This window comes from Platalea leucorodia, assembly GCF_965183815.1.
Source record: "Platalea leucorodia genome assembly, contig: HAP1_HAP1_SCAFFOLD_162, whole genome shotgun sequence".
In the NCBI taxonomy this organism is placed as follows: domain Eukaryota; kingdom Metazoa; phylum Chordata; class Aves; order Pelecaniformes; family Threskiornithidae; genus Platalea; species Platalea leucorodia.
In genome coordinates, this window is record NW_028121385.1 from 53,372 (window position 1) to 66,871 (window position 13,500).

At 54.1% G+C, this 13,500-nt stretch overlaps 1 pseudogene across 1 annotated transcript in view; it reads right to left on the reverse strand.

The window, feature by feature from the left end:
- The window catches only part of LOC309603657 (scavenger receptor cysteine-rich type 1 protein M130-like), a 38,265-nt pseudogene extending 28,778 nt beyond the window's left edge, over positions 1-9,487 (reverse strand). The window contains exon 1 of the transcript in view: positions 9,448-9,487. The product of the transcript in view is annotated as a scavenger receptor cysteine-rich type 1 protein M130-like (transcript). The remainder of the gene's footprint in view (positions 1-9,447) is intronic.
- Between the last annotated feature and the right edge of the window lie 4,013 nt (positions 9,488-13,500).

Below are 13,500 nucleotides of genomic sequence, written 5' to 3' on the forward strand. Positions count from 1 at the left end.
TCCCTGGGGAAGTGTGGGGGTCCCTCCTCTCCCCAAGGGCTGGGCAGGCTGGGGGGGCCAACTCCAGCCCTGCTGGGCCATTCACTGCCCCACAGCCCTTGGCACCTCCTCCCACTCCAACAGCCCCCTGCCCATGCGCACCCACACACCGTGCCCCCAGGCCCTGCACAGGGCACCATCTCCTCCCCAGCCAAGCACACCCTGGAAAGCCCCATGCTGCCAGGCCCGCAGCCTCCCCTGCCCACCACCTGCCCTGCCACCACCCAGACCCACACCAGCCCAGGGCTTCCCATGTCCTCAGGGAGCACCGAGATGATCCCAAGGGTCCCCCCAACCCATATCGTCTCTTCATCCCAGGCATCAGCCTAGTTCCTGTGCCTGGCCGGGGCCCCCAGGAAGGAGGCCTCTGCCACCTGTGGGTGCAGACAGCACTGTCCCCTTCTCTCTGTGGGGCACAAACTGCCTTCCTGGGGTCGGGGTTCCCCTGCACCCTGGGGCAGGGAGCAGCACACAAACCCTCCGGGGCACCCTGGAGATTGGCTGTGCCCTGGGGGTCGCTGAGTGCTGCCATCACCACCTGGGCCACTGCCAGCCTCAGGGGCACAGAACTGGGGAACAAGGGATCCCAAAAGGGTCATCCAGGATGGGGGTGTCCATAAATGCAGCCAGGCACAGGCTGCCTTAAACACAGAGAGGCACAGGGAAAGGCAGAAGGTCCATGGACCTGAGCACCTTCTGACCCTTGTCTCAGTGGAGCCTGGAAAGAAACCCCATTCCCAAAGGGATCCCGATGACCCCGCTGGTACCCACCGGCCCTGGGCTGTGAGACAAGGGAACCGGCACTTACCCCTGCACAGCTGCACCCAGAGGAGCAGCCACAGCACCCGAGGCGACAGGAGTGCCTCCATCCCCATCCTGAGCCTCCTGCCCTGCTGGCACAGCCCTGGTGCGCCCCACTCCCTGCCACGGCTCCTGGGGACTCACGGGGACAATGACGATGGGAGGGTAATATATCTCTGCAGATGCCGACACAGCTGCAGGAGGAGCCAATCAAAGCAGCAGCAGCACCTTTTGAGACGTTGTCGGGAGCTATCTCCCCTCCGACACAGCCCAGCCCTCCAATGAACTTCGCGAGCGCCGTTCATGACCATATATGAGGGACATATGTGTCCTGCTGCGGGTGTCATGGTCGCTACGTAAGGGAATCATCATGGGAGAAGCTGAGTGTGGAGGGGAAATGAGTCCGTCACCCCTTGCACCCTGCTGTGGGGACTGGGAGCACTGAGCATCTTCTACGGTGGGCTCATCCAAGAGGCCAAGAGACAAGTGTCCAGCTCCCCCATGAGATGTGGGAACCACGGAGCTGGGACTGCACTGGGGTCTGTGTCAGGATGGGAAGGAAACAGCCCCTGCCCCTGCTACAGACCCCACTGTGCTGGGAGCAGCAGCTGGGAAAGGGCCTTGGGCAGGGGAAGAGCTCCATCCCAGGAGGGCTGGCTCGCCCGTCCCTCCCTGCACAGCCCCACCCTGGGTCCCTCGCAGGAGCCCGAGCTGGGCCATGGCCTTGCCCTGGCAGCAGACCTGCAGCCCAGAGGCTCCGTCAGGCCCCTGACTCTCAGCCTGTCCCCGAGGGGCCGTTCTTCCCCACAGGCGCATTGGGAGCTGGAGCCTGCAGGTGCACAAACCACAGCCCCCATGGCCTCGCAGCGCTCGCCACGCTCCCCGCGCAGCGCAGCGCCCGGGCAGGAAGTCTGTGGTTTCCTCCTGGCACCGTGCCCAGGCACATCCCTGGGGTGCCCCCGAGCCACCCCCACCCCGACTGCTCCAGCCAGGGCTGCAGGGGCTGCTCCTTCGGCCTCGCAGACACGGGGCCGGGCAGCTCCCGGCCCCCGGCATGCCCCGCTGATGCACACGGCTGCTCTGCACCGAGCCCCACGGCCACGCGGTGCCATCGGTGACGGGACCTCAGACCCTCCTCCTGCCACAGCTGTGTGCTTCTGAGTTATAGTGACGGTGACCTCACACCCTCCTACAGCCACCACTGGGTGCTCAGCAGTTATAGTGACGGTGACCTCACACCCTCCTACAGCCACCCCTGGGTGCTCAGCAGTTATAGTGACGGTGACCTCACACCCTCCTGCTGCCATCGCTGTCTGCTCAAGAGTTACACTGTCACACGGGGGTGGGTGCTGTGCACAGGCTTCTGCTGATGATGGTTCTTCCAAAAAGCCATGTTTGGGTGGGGTCTAAATACTATTTTGATGACATCAGAAGCACCCACACAAGCCCTATGCCTGCTCTTGGCCTATAGGATGATCCAGTACTCGTGAAATCACAAGCTCGTACACAAGCCATGTGCACGCTCCTGGCCTATCCGTCACTCAGCCACAGGTGATGTCATAACACCTAAACCTGCCACGTGCCTGCTTCTGGCCTATCAGGTATTCGGACACCAATGACCCAACACCTACACAAACACCTACACAAGCCATTGTTCTGCTCCTAACCTATCAGCTACTCAGGCACCAGTGACACCACAGCAACCTACACCAGCCATGGCCCTGCTCCTGGCCTATCAGCTACCAGGGCAGCAGTGACTTCACAAGCACTTACACAACCCATGGGCCTCTTCCTGGCCCATCAGCTCATCGGTCACAAATGACCTTGCAAACACCTACACAAGACAGGTGCTTACTCCTGGCCTACCAGCTTCTCAGGCACCACTGACATCACAAAGGCCTTCACATGCCATGTGCCAGCTCCTGGCCTGTCATCTCCTCAGGCACCAGTGACCTCACAAGCACGTACACAATCCATAAGCCTGCTCCTGGCCTACTAGCTCCTCAGGCAGGAGTGACCTCAGAAGCACAGACACAAGCCATGGGCCTGCTCCTGGCCTAGCAGCTACCAGGCAGCAGAGACCTCACAACAAGCTGCATGTGCCATGGGTCAGCCCCTGGCCTATTGTCTGAGAGTGGCCTCACAAGTACGTATCTGCCCATTTGCCATGTACGTCCTGTTGAGGTACTCAGGCTCCAGTGACCTCACAAGCACATACCAACGTATTTGTTATGTACTCATGTGGTGATATATTACATATATGTCATGATATATATTATATACAATATATATAACATATATATATCATATTATATATTATAATATATTTTAATATAATATTATAGTTTTCATATTATATAATTACAATACTAATATTATAAGAATTGTAATTTTATTATATTATGCTATTATATTATCATAGTTATAATATGTTTTGTAATAATATATTTTAGTATAATATATTTTAATTATATAATATATAATTTATAATATACAATATATTATGATGTCATTATATATTTTACATATTATTATGTATATAATATTATATATTATATATTATATATATTGAATATATATCACCACATATATATCATTATGTTATTATTATAATATACATATATTATTATATATTATAATATATATATGGTGATATATATTCAATATCGTGTGGCAAATGAGTCTGTTATTCCTTGGAGGTGGCCGTAGCCCCTGGGCACGTTCCAGCTTGTCCACGCCCCACCACCTTTCAGGCACCCCTCTGCCCTCCTGAACCCCCCCCACCCCAGACCTGTCAGGGCTTGTTCTGCAGCCTGGGAAAGTGGGGGACCCTGGGCTGGCCTCTTCCTTTTGTTTCTCTTCACATTTATACTTTAAGTGCTCACTCCAGTAGCTCTTATTAAAAACAGGTTTTATCTGTTTTATACCTATGGTTTTTTCTATGGCTTTATATATTTGCTTTCTATAGCTTTATAAGTGTTTACTTATATATAAAAAATTCTATACTTAAGTACCTATACAGAAGTATATATATAAAAATACCGTACCTATTTAGAAATAAATAAAAGATGTATTTGTATGTATTTGTACACTTACTTATAAATATGTATATCTTATATAAATGTAGATATTTTTATATTTGAGCACTTCCTGGACCAAAAGAGGTGGGCAGCCAATCACAGGGCTGCCTGAGAACATGTGGGTATGCAGGCGTCATGAAATGGCTGTCAGCCAATCACAGTGCAGGATGAAAAGACGTGGGGAATGAGGCTGTCAGAAGTGGCGGCCTCCCTGTAGGAAATGACAGGGGGCTTCCTTTGGGACGTGCCCCTGGGGACACTGGGACGCGTGGCCGGTCCTGCCAGCCAATCATAGGGGCTGCCTGAGAACACACGGCTGTGACGGTGTCGAGACATGGCCATTAGCCAATCACAGAGCAGTATGAGCTTTAACAAAAGGGCAGCTCACTGCCATGGAATGGCGGCGCCCTGTCCCGAAATGGCAGCCAACCCAAAATGGCGGCCCCTGTGGATGCAGGGGAAGGGCCTTCCGGGTCTGACGTATCTCTGGGCCAAGCGGCAGGGGTGGCCGGTCCTGCCAGCCAATCCCAGCGGAGCACATGGCCGGCAGAGGAGAGCGACTTCCGGGGCACAGGGCCCCTGCGGGTGCTGGGAGGGGGCGGGGCTTCCAGCGGGAGCGGGTGGGTGGGGCCCCTGTCCCGTCGTGTCTCCCACAGCAGCGGTGCCCCTGCTCTGGCGCGTTCCAGGGCAGGGATCCCAACAGGCACCGGGAAGGCCCGTGGGGAGGTGAAAATGCTTCTTGGGAGCCGTGGGCAGAGAAGGGCTCACGGTGGGGTCAGAGCTCCCGGCCTTGTGCCAGACGTAAGACCTTTCCCCGCCTCCCAGGGCTTCAAGGCCGCACCACCTTCCTCAGCAAAATAATTACAGAAACACCTCCAACAACAAAAAATCCCCCCTTAAACTCCAAAACACCCTAGGAAAAGAGGATGAGGGGAGAGAGGCAAGGGTTAAAGGAATAAAACCCTCAGAGTTCCTGCATCTGGTCAATGTGACGGATACACTTGACTCCGAGCCGCACTTTGGTTCAGGCTGATGCAGGAGCAACAGCCCTCACGTCCTTGGGGTGAACGTGTGAGCTGGAAAGCCCCTGGCTGACGTACAAGGGAGTGAAGGTGTCTTGAACAAGATTTCAAAAGGTGGTTTCGAAAGCCAAAGATACAAGATGCCAGAGCTAAAATGAAGATATCTTGTCTATACTATTGACTAGCAGCCAACTACTTCACCCTGTACATATTACCATCAGGATGGGCCCAATGAGAGCTCTCCCTGCATGGCAGCTGGACGGCAGGCCAGGTGACTCTCCCCTCGAGCAGGGACGCCTCTCAGGGTTTGAGATCCCTTTCCTGAGACCGAGAGATCCTTCCTTAGCCATTATGGTGAGATTCATAGAATCATGGAATTGTTAAGGTTGGAAAAGACCCTTAAGATCATCAAGTCCAACCGTTAACCCAGCACTGCCAAGTCCACCACTAAACCATGTCCTCGAGCACCACGTCTACCAGTCTTTTAAATCCCTCCAGGGATGGAGACTCAACCACTTCCCTGGGCAGCTTGTTCTAATGCCTGACTACCCTTTTGGTGAAGAAGTTTTTCATAATATCCAATCTAATCTTCCCCTTGCAGAGCTTGAGGCCATTTCCTCTCATCCTATCCCTTGTTACCTGGGAGAAGAGACCAACCACCACCTGGCTCCAGCCCCCTTTCAGGTAGTTGTAGAGAGCAATAAGGTCTCCCATCAGCCTCCTCTTCTTTAAACTAAACCACCCCAGCTCCCTCAGCCGCTCCTCACCAGACTTGTTCTCTAGACCCTTCACCAACTTCATTGCCCTTCTTTGGACATGCCCTAGTACCTCGATGGCCTTCTTGGAGTGAGGGGCCCAACACTGAACACAGTACTCAAGGGGCGGCGTCACCAGTGCCCAGTACAGGGGCACTATCACCTCCCTGGTCCTGCTGGCCACACTATTCCTGATGCAAGCCAGGATGCCATTGCCATCTTGGCCACCTGAGCGCCCTGCTGGCTCATGTTCAGGCGGCTGTCAACCAACACCCCCAGGTCCTGTTCTGCCAGGCAGCTCTCCAGCCACTCCTCCCCAAGCCTGTAGCGTTGCATAGGGATGGTGTGACCCAAGTGCAGGAACCCGGCACTAAGCCTCACACAGTTGGCCCCAGCCCATCGATGCAGCCTGGCCAGATCCCTCTGTAGGGCCTTCCTACCCTCCAGCAGATCAACACTCCTGCCCAACTTGGTGTCATCTGCAAACTTACTGAGGCTGCACTCAATCCCCTCATCCAGATCATCGATAAAGATTTTGAACAGGACCAGCCCCAACACTGAGCCCTGGGGAACACCACTTGTGACCGGCCGCCAACTGGATTTAACTCCATTCACTACAACTCTTTGGGCCTGGCCATTCAGCCAGTTTTTAACCCAGCGCAGAGTGCACTTCTCCAAGCTGTGAGCAGCCAGCTTCTCCAGGAGAATGCTGTGGGAAACTCTGTCAAAGGCCTTACTAAACCCAAAGTCGACAACAGCCTTCCCCTCATCCACCAAGCGGATTACCTTGTCATAGAAGGAGACCAGGTTGGTCAAGCAGGATCTTCCCTTCATGAACCCATGCTGACTGGGCCTGATCCCCTGGTTGTCCCGTACATGCTGTGTGATGGCACTCACAATGATCTGCTCCATGACCTTCCCCAGCACTGAGGTCAGGCTGACAGGCCTGTAGTTCCCCGGATCCTCCTTCCAACCCTTCTTGTAGATGGGTGTCACATTTGCTAACTTCCAGTCATCTGGGACTGGAACCCCCCAACCTCCCCGGTTGACCAGGACTGCTGAAAAATGATGGAAAGTAATTCCTCACCTGTGACAGCATCCTTGGTAAGTGACTGAGAGCATGCTGAATTAAAACTATGAATAATCCATGTAGCTACTCAGATGTTATAAACATTGTATGGATAATTCCATTAGACATGAACCATTGATCAAGACTGACTGGATCCAGCCGCACCAAGGCTCCAAAAAGGAGTTTAGAAAGCAAGGGGGTCCACTCTGAACCTCGTGACTCAACGGGAGGGTCCTCCTTACTCTTTGTGTCTCCGATCTCTGTCTGAATCATTCTCACTCAATTCTAACTCAGTTTTCCTCTGTGTGTTTCTTCCATGCAGTAATTAACAAGGTGAACCATGCCATCAAACTTATTGAACCTTGGTAAACCACTCTTAAAACTTTGTTAAGTTCCATCAAACTCATTGAACCCTGTCATATTATTATTTTACCTCAGTATAACCTATTGCTGCTTCTCTCTTATGAGTGGGGTACATTCTGCTCGTCTGTGACACCATGGAAGGCTAAGGTCCTTCTTTTCTGCTCTCTCCTAGTAGGACACCTGTGAGGAAGAACCTTTTTCTTCTTTGTTCATTGCTTAAAGAAATGGTGAAGGAAGCTCAGAGAGGTGAAGCATGGAGGTGTGTGCTTCTGGGTGTGTTACTAATCTCTGCATGTGCTCTGCGCCTTCTGAAAGGTGAGAAAGGCCTTCTTCTAGAGGGCAATGTCGCTGCTGCGTGCAGAACCCCTTCTGACTGCCCAGGTGAGATGCTCCACAGGCATGCTGCTTTCCTGCTGTGTATTTGAAGGCACAGGCAAGAAAGCCAAGAATGAACATCATGGCAGACAGAGGAACGGGCAATGAGCGTTTCCAAGGCGAGTGAGATAAATCGCACTGGGACGGTGGGAGCTGCTCCTGGAGTGACACACAGAAATGTCTGGGCTCTGTGAGGTGTCCATGTCTGAGCTGTACTCATGCACTCCTCATGTACACAGGGGTCTTGAGAGATACAAGTCCTTCCCTTGCCCAGGCACAGGCAGTGCACTGCAGCAGTCATAGTGTCTCTGGCCTCCTGTTGGCACTCCCACAGGCTGGCAGGCACCTCAGCCTTGTGGTGTATCGCCCTGCACTGCACTCGTCTGAGACGCCCCAAGGCATGAGGAATGGACACGGGGACCTCAGTTCTAGGAAGCACATCTCAGTGCCGCATGAGGGTGGTTTCCCAGGGGATGTTACTCTCAAGGGGAAGTGACTTGGAGACACTGTGTGTCCCACAAACACTCATGGGATCCCCAGGAGCAGCTGATGGCATTTGTGCTCTCTCGGGTCCATCTCCCCACGCACACACCACGTGCATGCTTGCGATGTGTCTGTACAAGGCAAACATGGACTTCTGACCTAGTCATTCGGTGTCCCTCCGTGGAGGGACAAACAGCCTCTGGGAGCTGGGGTGAGAGGCCAGTGCTGGCAATGGTGGTTGTTATTGGCTGGTGTGTGACGATTACCCTGGGGCAGCTTTCCCGGGGTGTCCAGCACACATGGGCAGAGACCAGGTCCTGCTCTGCTGGTCCTTCATGTCTCTGCCAGGCGGCCTGGCTGGGTGTGCGAGGACACTGCTGTGTGGCCCTACCCTGCACACTCACACACTTCAGCAGTACGTTGGTGTTTCCCTTTCCCCAGCACTTCCCAGCCCAGGCATCCTAGCCCCTTCCCAGCTCTCCCCACTCCCCAGCCCTCTCCCCAGCCGAGCAGAGGAGCCCAGTCTGGTCTGGCCCCGCAGCAAGGAGGAAATGGAGGTCAGTGGCAGTGTCTCTCCTGCTGTCATGTCCTGCAGAGGCCATCCCAGGAGCCTGCAGCCCCCTGGGCCAGCCCCGCTCCCCAGGACAGCACAGAGTCCTGGCCCTGGGGCTCCTCAGGCAGCTCCCGCTGCCCCGGCCACAGGGCACCCTGCCCCGAGCTGGCACCCACAGCAAAGGGTTTCTCTTCCCATCTCTCCCCTGCACACACATGGCATCCTGCTCTTCTGCCAGGACATCCCATCTCTCCACAGAGCCTTTCCTCAAGGTGGGCACATCTGTGCTGGCCTGGCTGGCCATTTCTGCACCCCTTTCCCATGCTCTCCACAGCCCCTGAGCTGGTGGTGCTGCTCTGCAGAGCAAGTGGGCTGTGGGACCTGGGGTCACAGGGTGACTCCACAGGGCTGTGCTGGTCAGGCTGGGAGGCAGACCCAGCTCAGGGACATCACTGCCACTGCCTGCCTCCCACAGAAGCTCTTCTGTGGCCACAGAGGGTGCTCAGAGGTACCCTGCCTTATGGCCAACACCACGAGATGCGTTTGGGTGCTGCACTGGATCCAGTCTACAAAAGTGCACTGACGGTAAAATGAATCACTCACCAGGCTCCTTTCCCTGTGCCTGCTGCACCCCCTGGGCTTGCAGAGCCCTCGCTTGGTGGTTCACACCCAGATTTAGCACTTTATCTCTGGGTCCCTCCACCTTGCACAGGCCTGTGCTCAGTGGGCTCCAGTCACTGCTGACCTCCTGGCACACGCTGTCCCTGCAGATCACCTGTGCTCTGCTGGCAGCTCCTGATCCCTTCCAGAAAAGCACTCAGCTGCCATCAGCCCTATCACATGCTGTAGAGCCCCAGGCAGGTTAACTGGAGACCCTTCCCCATCTGTGTGGGTGCTGTCCCCCTACCAGTAACACCTGAGACATTGCTCAGTCCCTGGAAGACCATACTGGGACCCATCCCACTGAGCCCAGGGAGAAACAAGCAAAGCAACAGTCCTCTGGAGACTCTATTCCTTGGGCATGTTCTTGAGAACAACTTTGGAAAAAGACCTCAGCCTTCGGGTGCTGCCCTGAGGAGATCCCCTTTCCTGATGGAAATGGTGCTAGAGAGGGCAGCTCTGTCACAGATCTGCTGTGCAGGGACTCTGGATGCAGGAGCTGCCTCTGCAGCTCCAGAGAAGGTCTTGGAGGAAAAATCTCAGACAAAAAAAGTCCCTGCAGGGTCCTTCTTAATGTTTAAATGCACAGAGGGTGTGGAAATTCATTTATGCTGTCTCTGGGTCAAACCAGACAGGTACAGAATTAATTTGAAATGGTATGAGTAATGAAAATTCCTTATGGACAACATTATCAGAAGTGAAAAAAAAACAAAATAAAAAAAAAAAACAACCAGTAACATCAACAACTACAAAACATATTAAAGACAAGTTAGGCCTGTAATGAGTTATGAGTGATATGTAGTAGATGGGCAGTATATTGCTTCTAAAAAACCATCTAGTCATCAGTTTCCGCACTGCATCCTTGAGCTCCCGGTTCCTCATGCTGTAGATGAGGGGGTTCACTGCTGGAGGCACCACTGAGTACAGAACTGCCAGCCCCAGGTCCTGGGGTGCGGAGGAGATGGAGGAGGGCTTCAGGTAGGCAAACATGGCAGTGCTGATAAACAGGGAGACCACGGCCAGGTGAGGGAGGCACATGGTAAAGGCTTTGTGGCGTCCCTGCTCAGAGGAGATCCCTTAATGGAAATGTCCAATATCTGCATTCATGGCTCCTAAGCCTCTGGGCTGTAGAAGAGAGGCTTAGCATGTCTTGATGATAATTTTCTCTGTCTTTCATTTTCCACCATCACATCTGGAGAGTACTATTTGTAGGAGTAGAAATCCTCATTTTTATGACTGAAAGTGTGGAGTCTTGAGACAAGACAGGCCAAAGGGCTCAGCTCTCTGTGGCTCAGTGCAGAGTCAGGGGAGTTGCAGTGTCCATCAGTCTTGTTCCCAGCTGCCCTCTGCTTTCACTTCTGCTACCTCGAGGATGACTGCACACACAAATTAGTCTTAAAAAAAAGCAGCTGGACTCTGATGAAAGCAGGGGAGTCCTGTTTCAACAGGCAGATCTGCGAACTCTTCTTTTTCCAGCACAGAGGTGGAGTTGTGATGGAGAGGGCAGGACATGATCCCACTCACAGAGAAGCAAAGGAATCTGAGAGGAGACTGGTGACCCACAAGGGATGGCTCAGCCCTCCCTGGGATCCTACAGGAGAGCCGTGCCTTTCTGGGGGGCAGCACGCAAGCCCAGCAGGACGGGCAAAACAGACAGTCGGGTGTCCTGAGGAGGGGATGTCTTAAACGGAGAGTCAGCTCATTGCCCAGCAGACAACGGCCAGCAGACATCTCCAGTGAAGGCCCAAAAGAGAGCTGCCTGAACGCAGCCTCTCCCAGTCCTTCTTTGCAGTTGCCTCCCACTCCCTGCCCACATCTCTGCTGGTTGGAGCTGGAGTTGCCAGGAGCTGTTTCTCTTTCCCCAGGTCTCCTCCCTGTCCCTGCTCACAGACCCCATCCCACGCGCTGTGCACTCAGCTCTGCCCTGCAGACACCTCCTGGCAGCAAGGCACTGCCCAGGGGGATCTCCCTGCTGGCAAGTCTTAAAGAGAATATCAGGGTAACCCTGAGGAGACCTCAAAGCTGATGTTAATGCTTTCTGTAGGCTGAGGTGGGTGAAGTAACTTCATGAGGTTCCTTGAAAAGCCTATTCATCACTCACAGTAATGCTGTAGGAGTCCCTGTCTCTTGTGCAAACCTGACAGCTCCATCACCATTTCCACCTACCATCACAGCTGGGAAGTGAAAGCACCGACCCTGGAAAGCGCCTTTGCTCCCAGGTAGCCCCTGCCTTGATGTGCTTCTTGAAGAGTGCCCTGTGAAATGTCCCAGGGGTGATCTGGAGCTGTGAGCAGCCCTCACCCATGCAGCACCCTCTCGACAGCAGAGTGACCCTGCCCTGCCCCACCGGGGGTTGCTCCTTCCATGCAGAGCTGCTCCCCGCAGTGCCATGGGGAGCTCCCCGGGCAGGCTGAGTGCTGACCCTGGCAGGGGGCAGAGTCCCTGCCCCAGCACACAGCCCCCTGGGGACATAGGGACCCTGCTCGGAAGGACAGCCCTGGGCACCTCCAGCTGCACACCGTGGCTTCACAGTGATGTAAAATTGCCTAAGAAGAGCCCCCTCCTTACAGATGCCACAAGCTGTGGGCTGTGCCAGCTTGAGGAGATGCCTCCAGGAACTACAGCTGCATCGCCCTGCACCCAGAGACTGACCGTGTCCAGGGCTGCAAAGATTTCTCCTCTTTTGAGCTCTCAGTCATCCTCCCAGTCCTGACCGCCTTTAAGCTCTTAGTCTGCCTTGCTCATCTCCCTGAGAGACCCTGGGAGGGCCCTGCGCCCTGCTGCACTTTGCAGAGGAGCTGCTCCCGGGCAGAGCTGTCTCTCTGCAGCGCAGCGCGGGTGCCAGGAGCTCCTTCCATCCCAGCAGCCTGGACCAGCTCAGCAGCAGAGGACCAGCCCAAGGCATTTTAATGCATCATAGAGTCATAGAATCATTAAGGTTGGAAAAGACCTTTAAGATTATCAAGTCCAACCATTAACCCAGCACTGCCAAGGTCACCACTAAACCATGTCCCTAACCACCACATCTCCCCATCTTTTAAATGCCTCCAAGGATGGAGACTCAATCACTTCCCTGGGCAGCCTGTTCCAATGCCTGACTACCCTTTCGGTGAAGAAATTTTTCATAATATCCAACCTAAACCTCCCCTGGTGCAACTTGAGGCCATTTCCTCTCATCCTATCACTTGTTACCTGGGAGAAGAGACCAACCACCACCTGGCTCCAGCCCCCTTTCAGGTAGTTGTAGAGAGCAATAAGGTCTCCCCTCAGCCTCCTCTTCTTCAAACTAAACCACCCCAGCTCCCTCAGCCGCTCCTCACCAGACTTGTTCTCTAGACCCTTCACCAGCTTCGTTGCCCTTCTTTGGACACACTCCAGCACCTCGATATCCTTCTTGGAGTGAGGGGCCCAACACTGAACACAGGATTTGAGGTGTGGCCTCACCAGTGCCGAGTACAAGGGGACGATCACTGCCCTGGTCGTGCTGGCCACACTATTCCTGATGCAAGCCAGAATGCTATTGGCCTTCTTGGCCACCTGGGCACACTGCTGGTCATATTCAGCTGGCTGTCGACCAGCACCCCCAGGTCCTTTCCTGCCAGGCAGCTCTCCAGCCACTCTTCCCCACACCTGTAGCGTTGCACAGGGTTGTTGTGACCCAAGTGCAGGACCTGTCACTAAGCCTTGTTGAACCTCACACAGTTGGCCCCGGCCCATTGATCCAGCCTGGCCAGGTCCCTCTGTAGGGCCTTCCTACCCTCCATCACATCAACACTCCCGCCCAACTTGGTGTCATCTGCAAACTTACTGAGGCTGCACTCAATCCCCTCGTCCAGGTTGTTGATAAAGATACTAAACAGAACCGGCCCTAATACTGAGCCCTGGGGAACACCACTGGTGACTGGCCACCAACTGGATTTAACTCCATTCACCACAACTCTCTGGGCCTGGCCATCCCACCAGTTTTTTACCTAGTGAAGTGTACGCCCATCCAGGCCATAAGCATCCAGTTTCTCCAGGGGAATTCTGTGGGAAATGGTGTCAAAGGCTTTACAAAAGTCCAAGTAGACAACATCCACAGCCTTTTTCTCCTCCACTAAGCGGGTCCCCTTGTCATAGAAGGAGATCAGGTCAGGCAAGCAGGACCTGCCTTTCATAAACCCACGTTGACTGAGCCTGATCCCCTGGTTGTCCCATACGCGCTGCGTGATGGCACTCAGGACGATCTGCTCCATAACCTTCCCCGGCACCGAGGTCAAGCTGACAGGCCTGTAGGCCCTGGATCCTCCTTCTGGCCTTT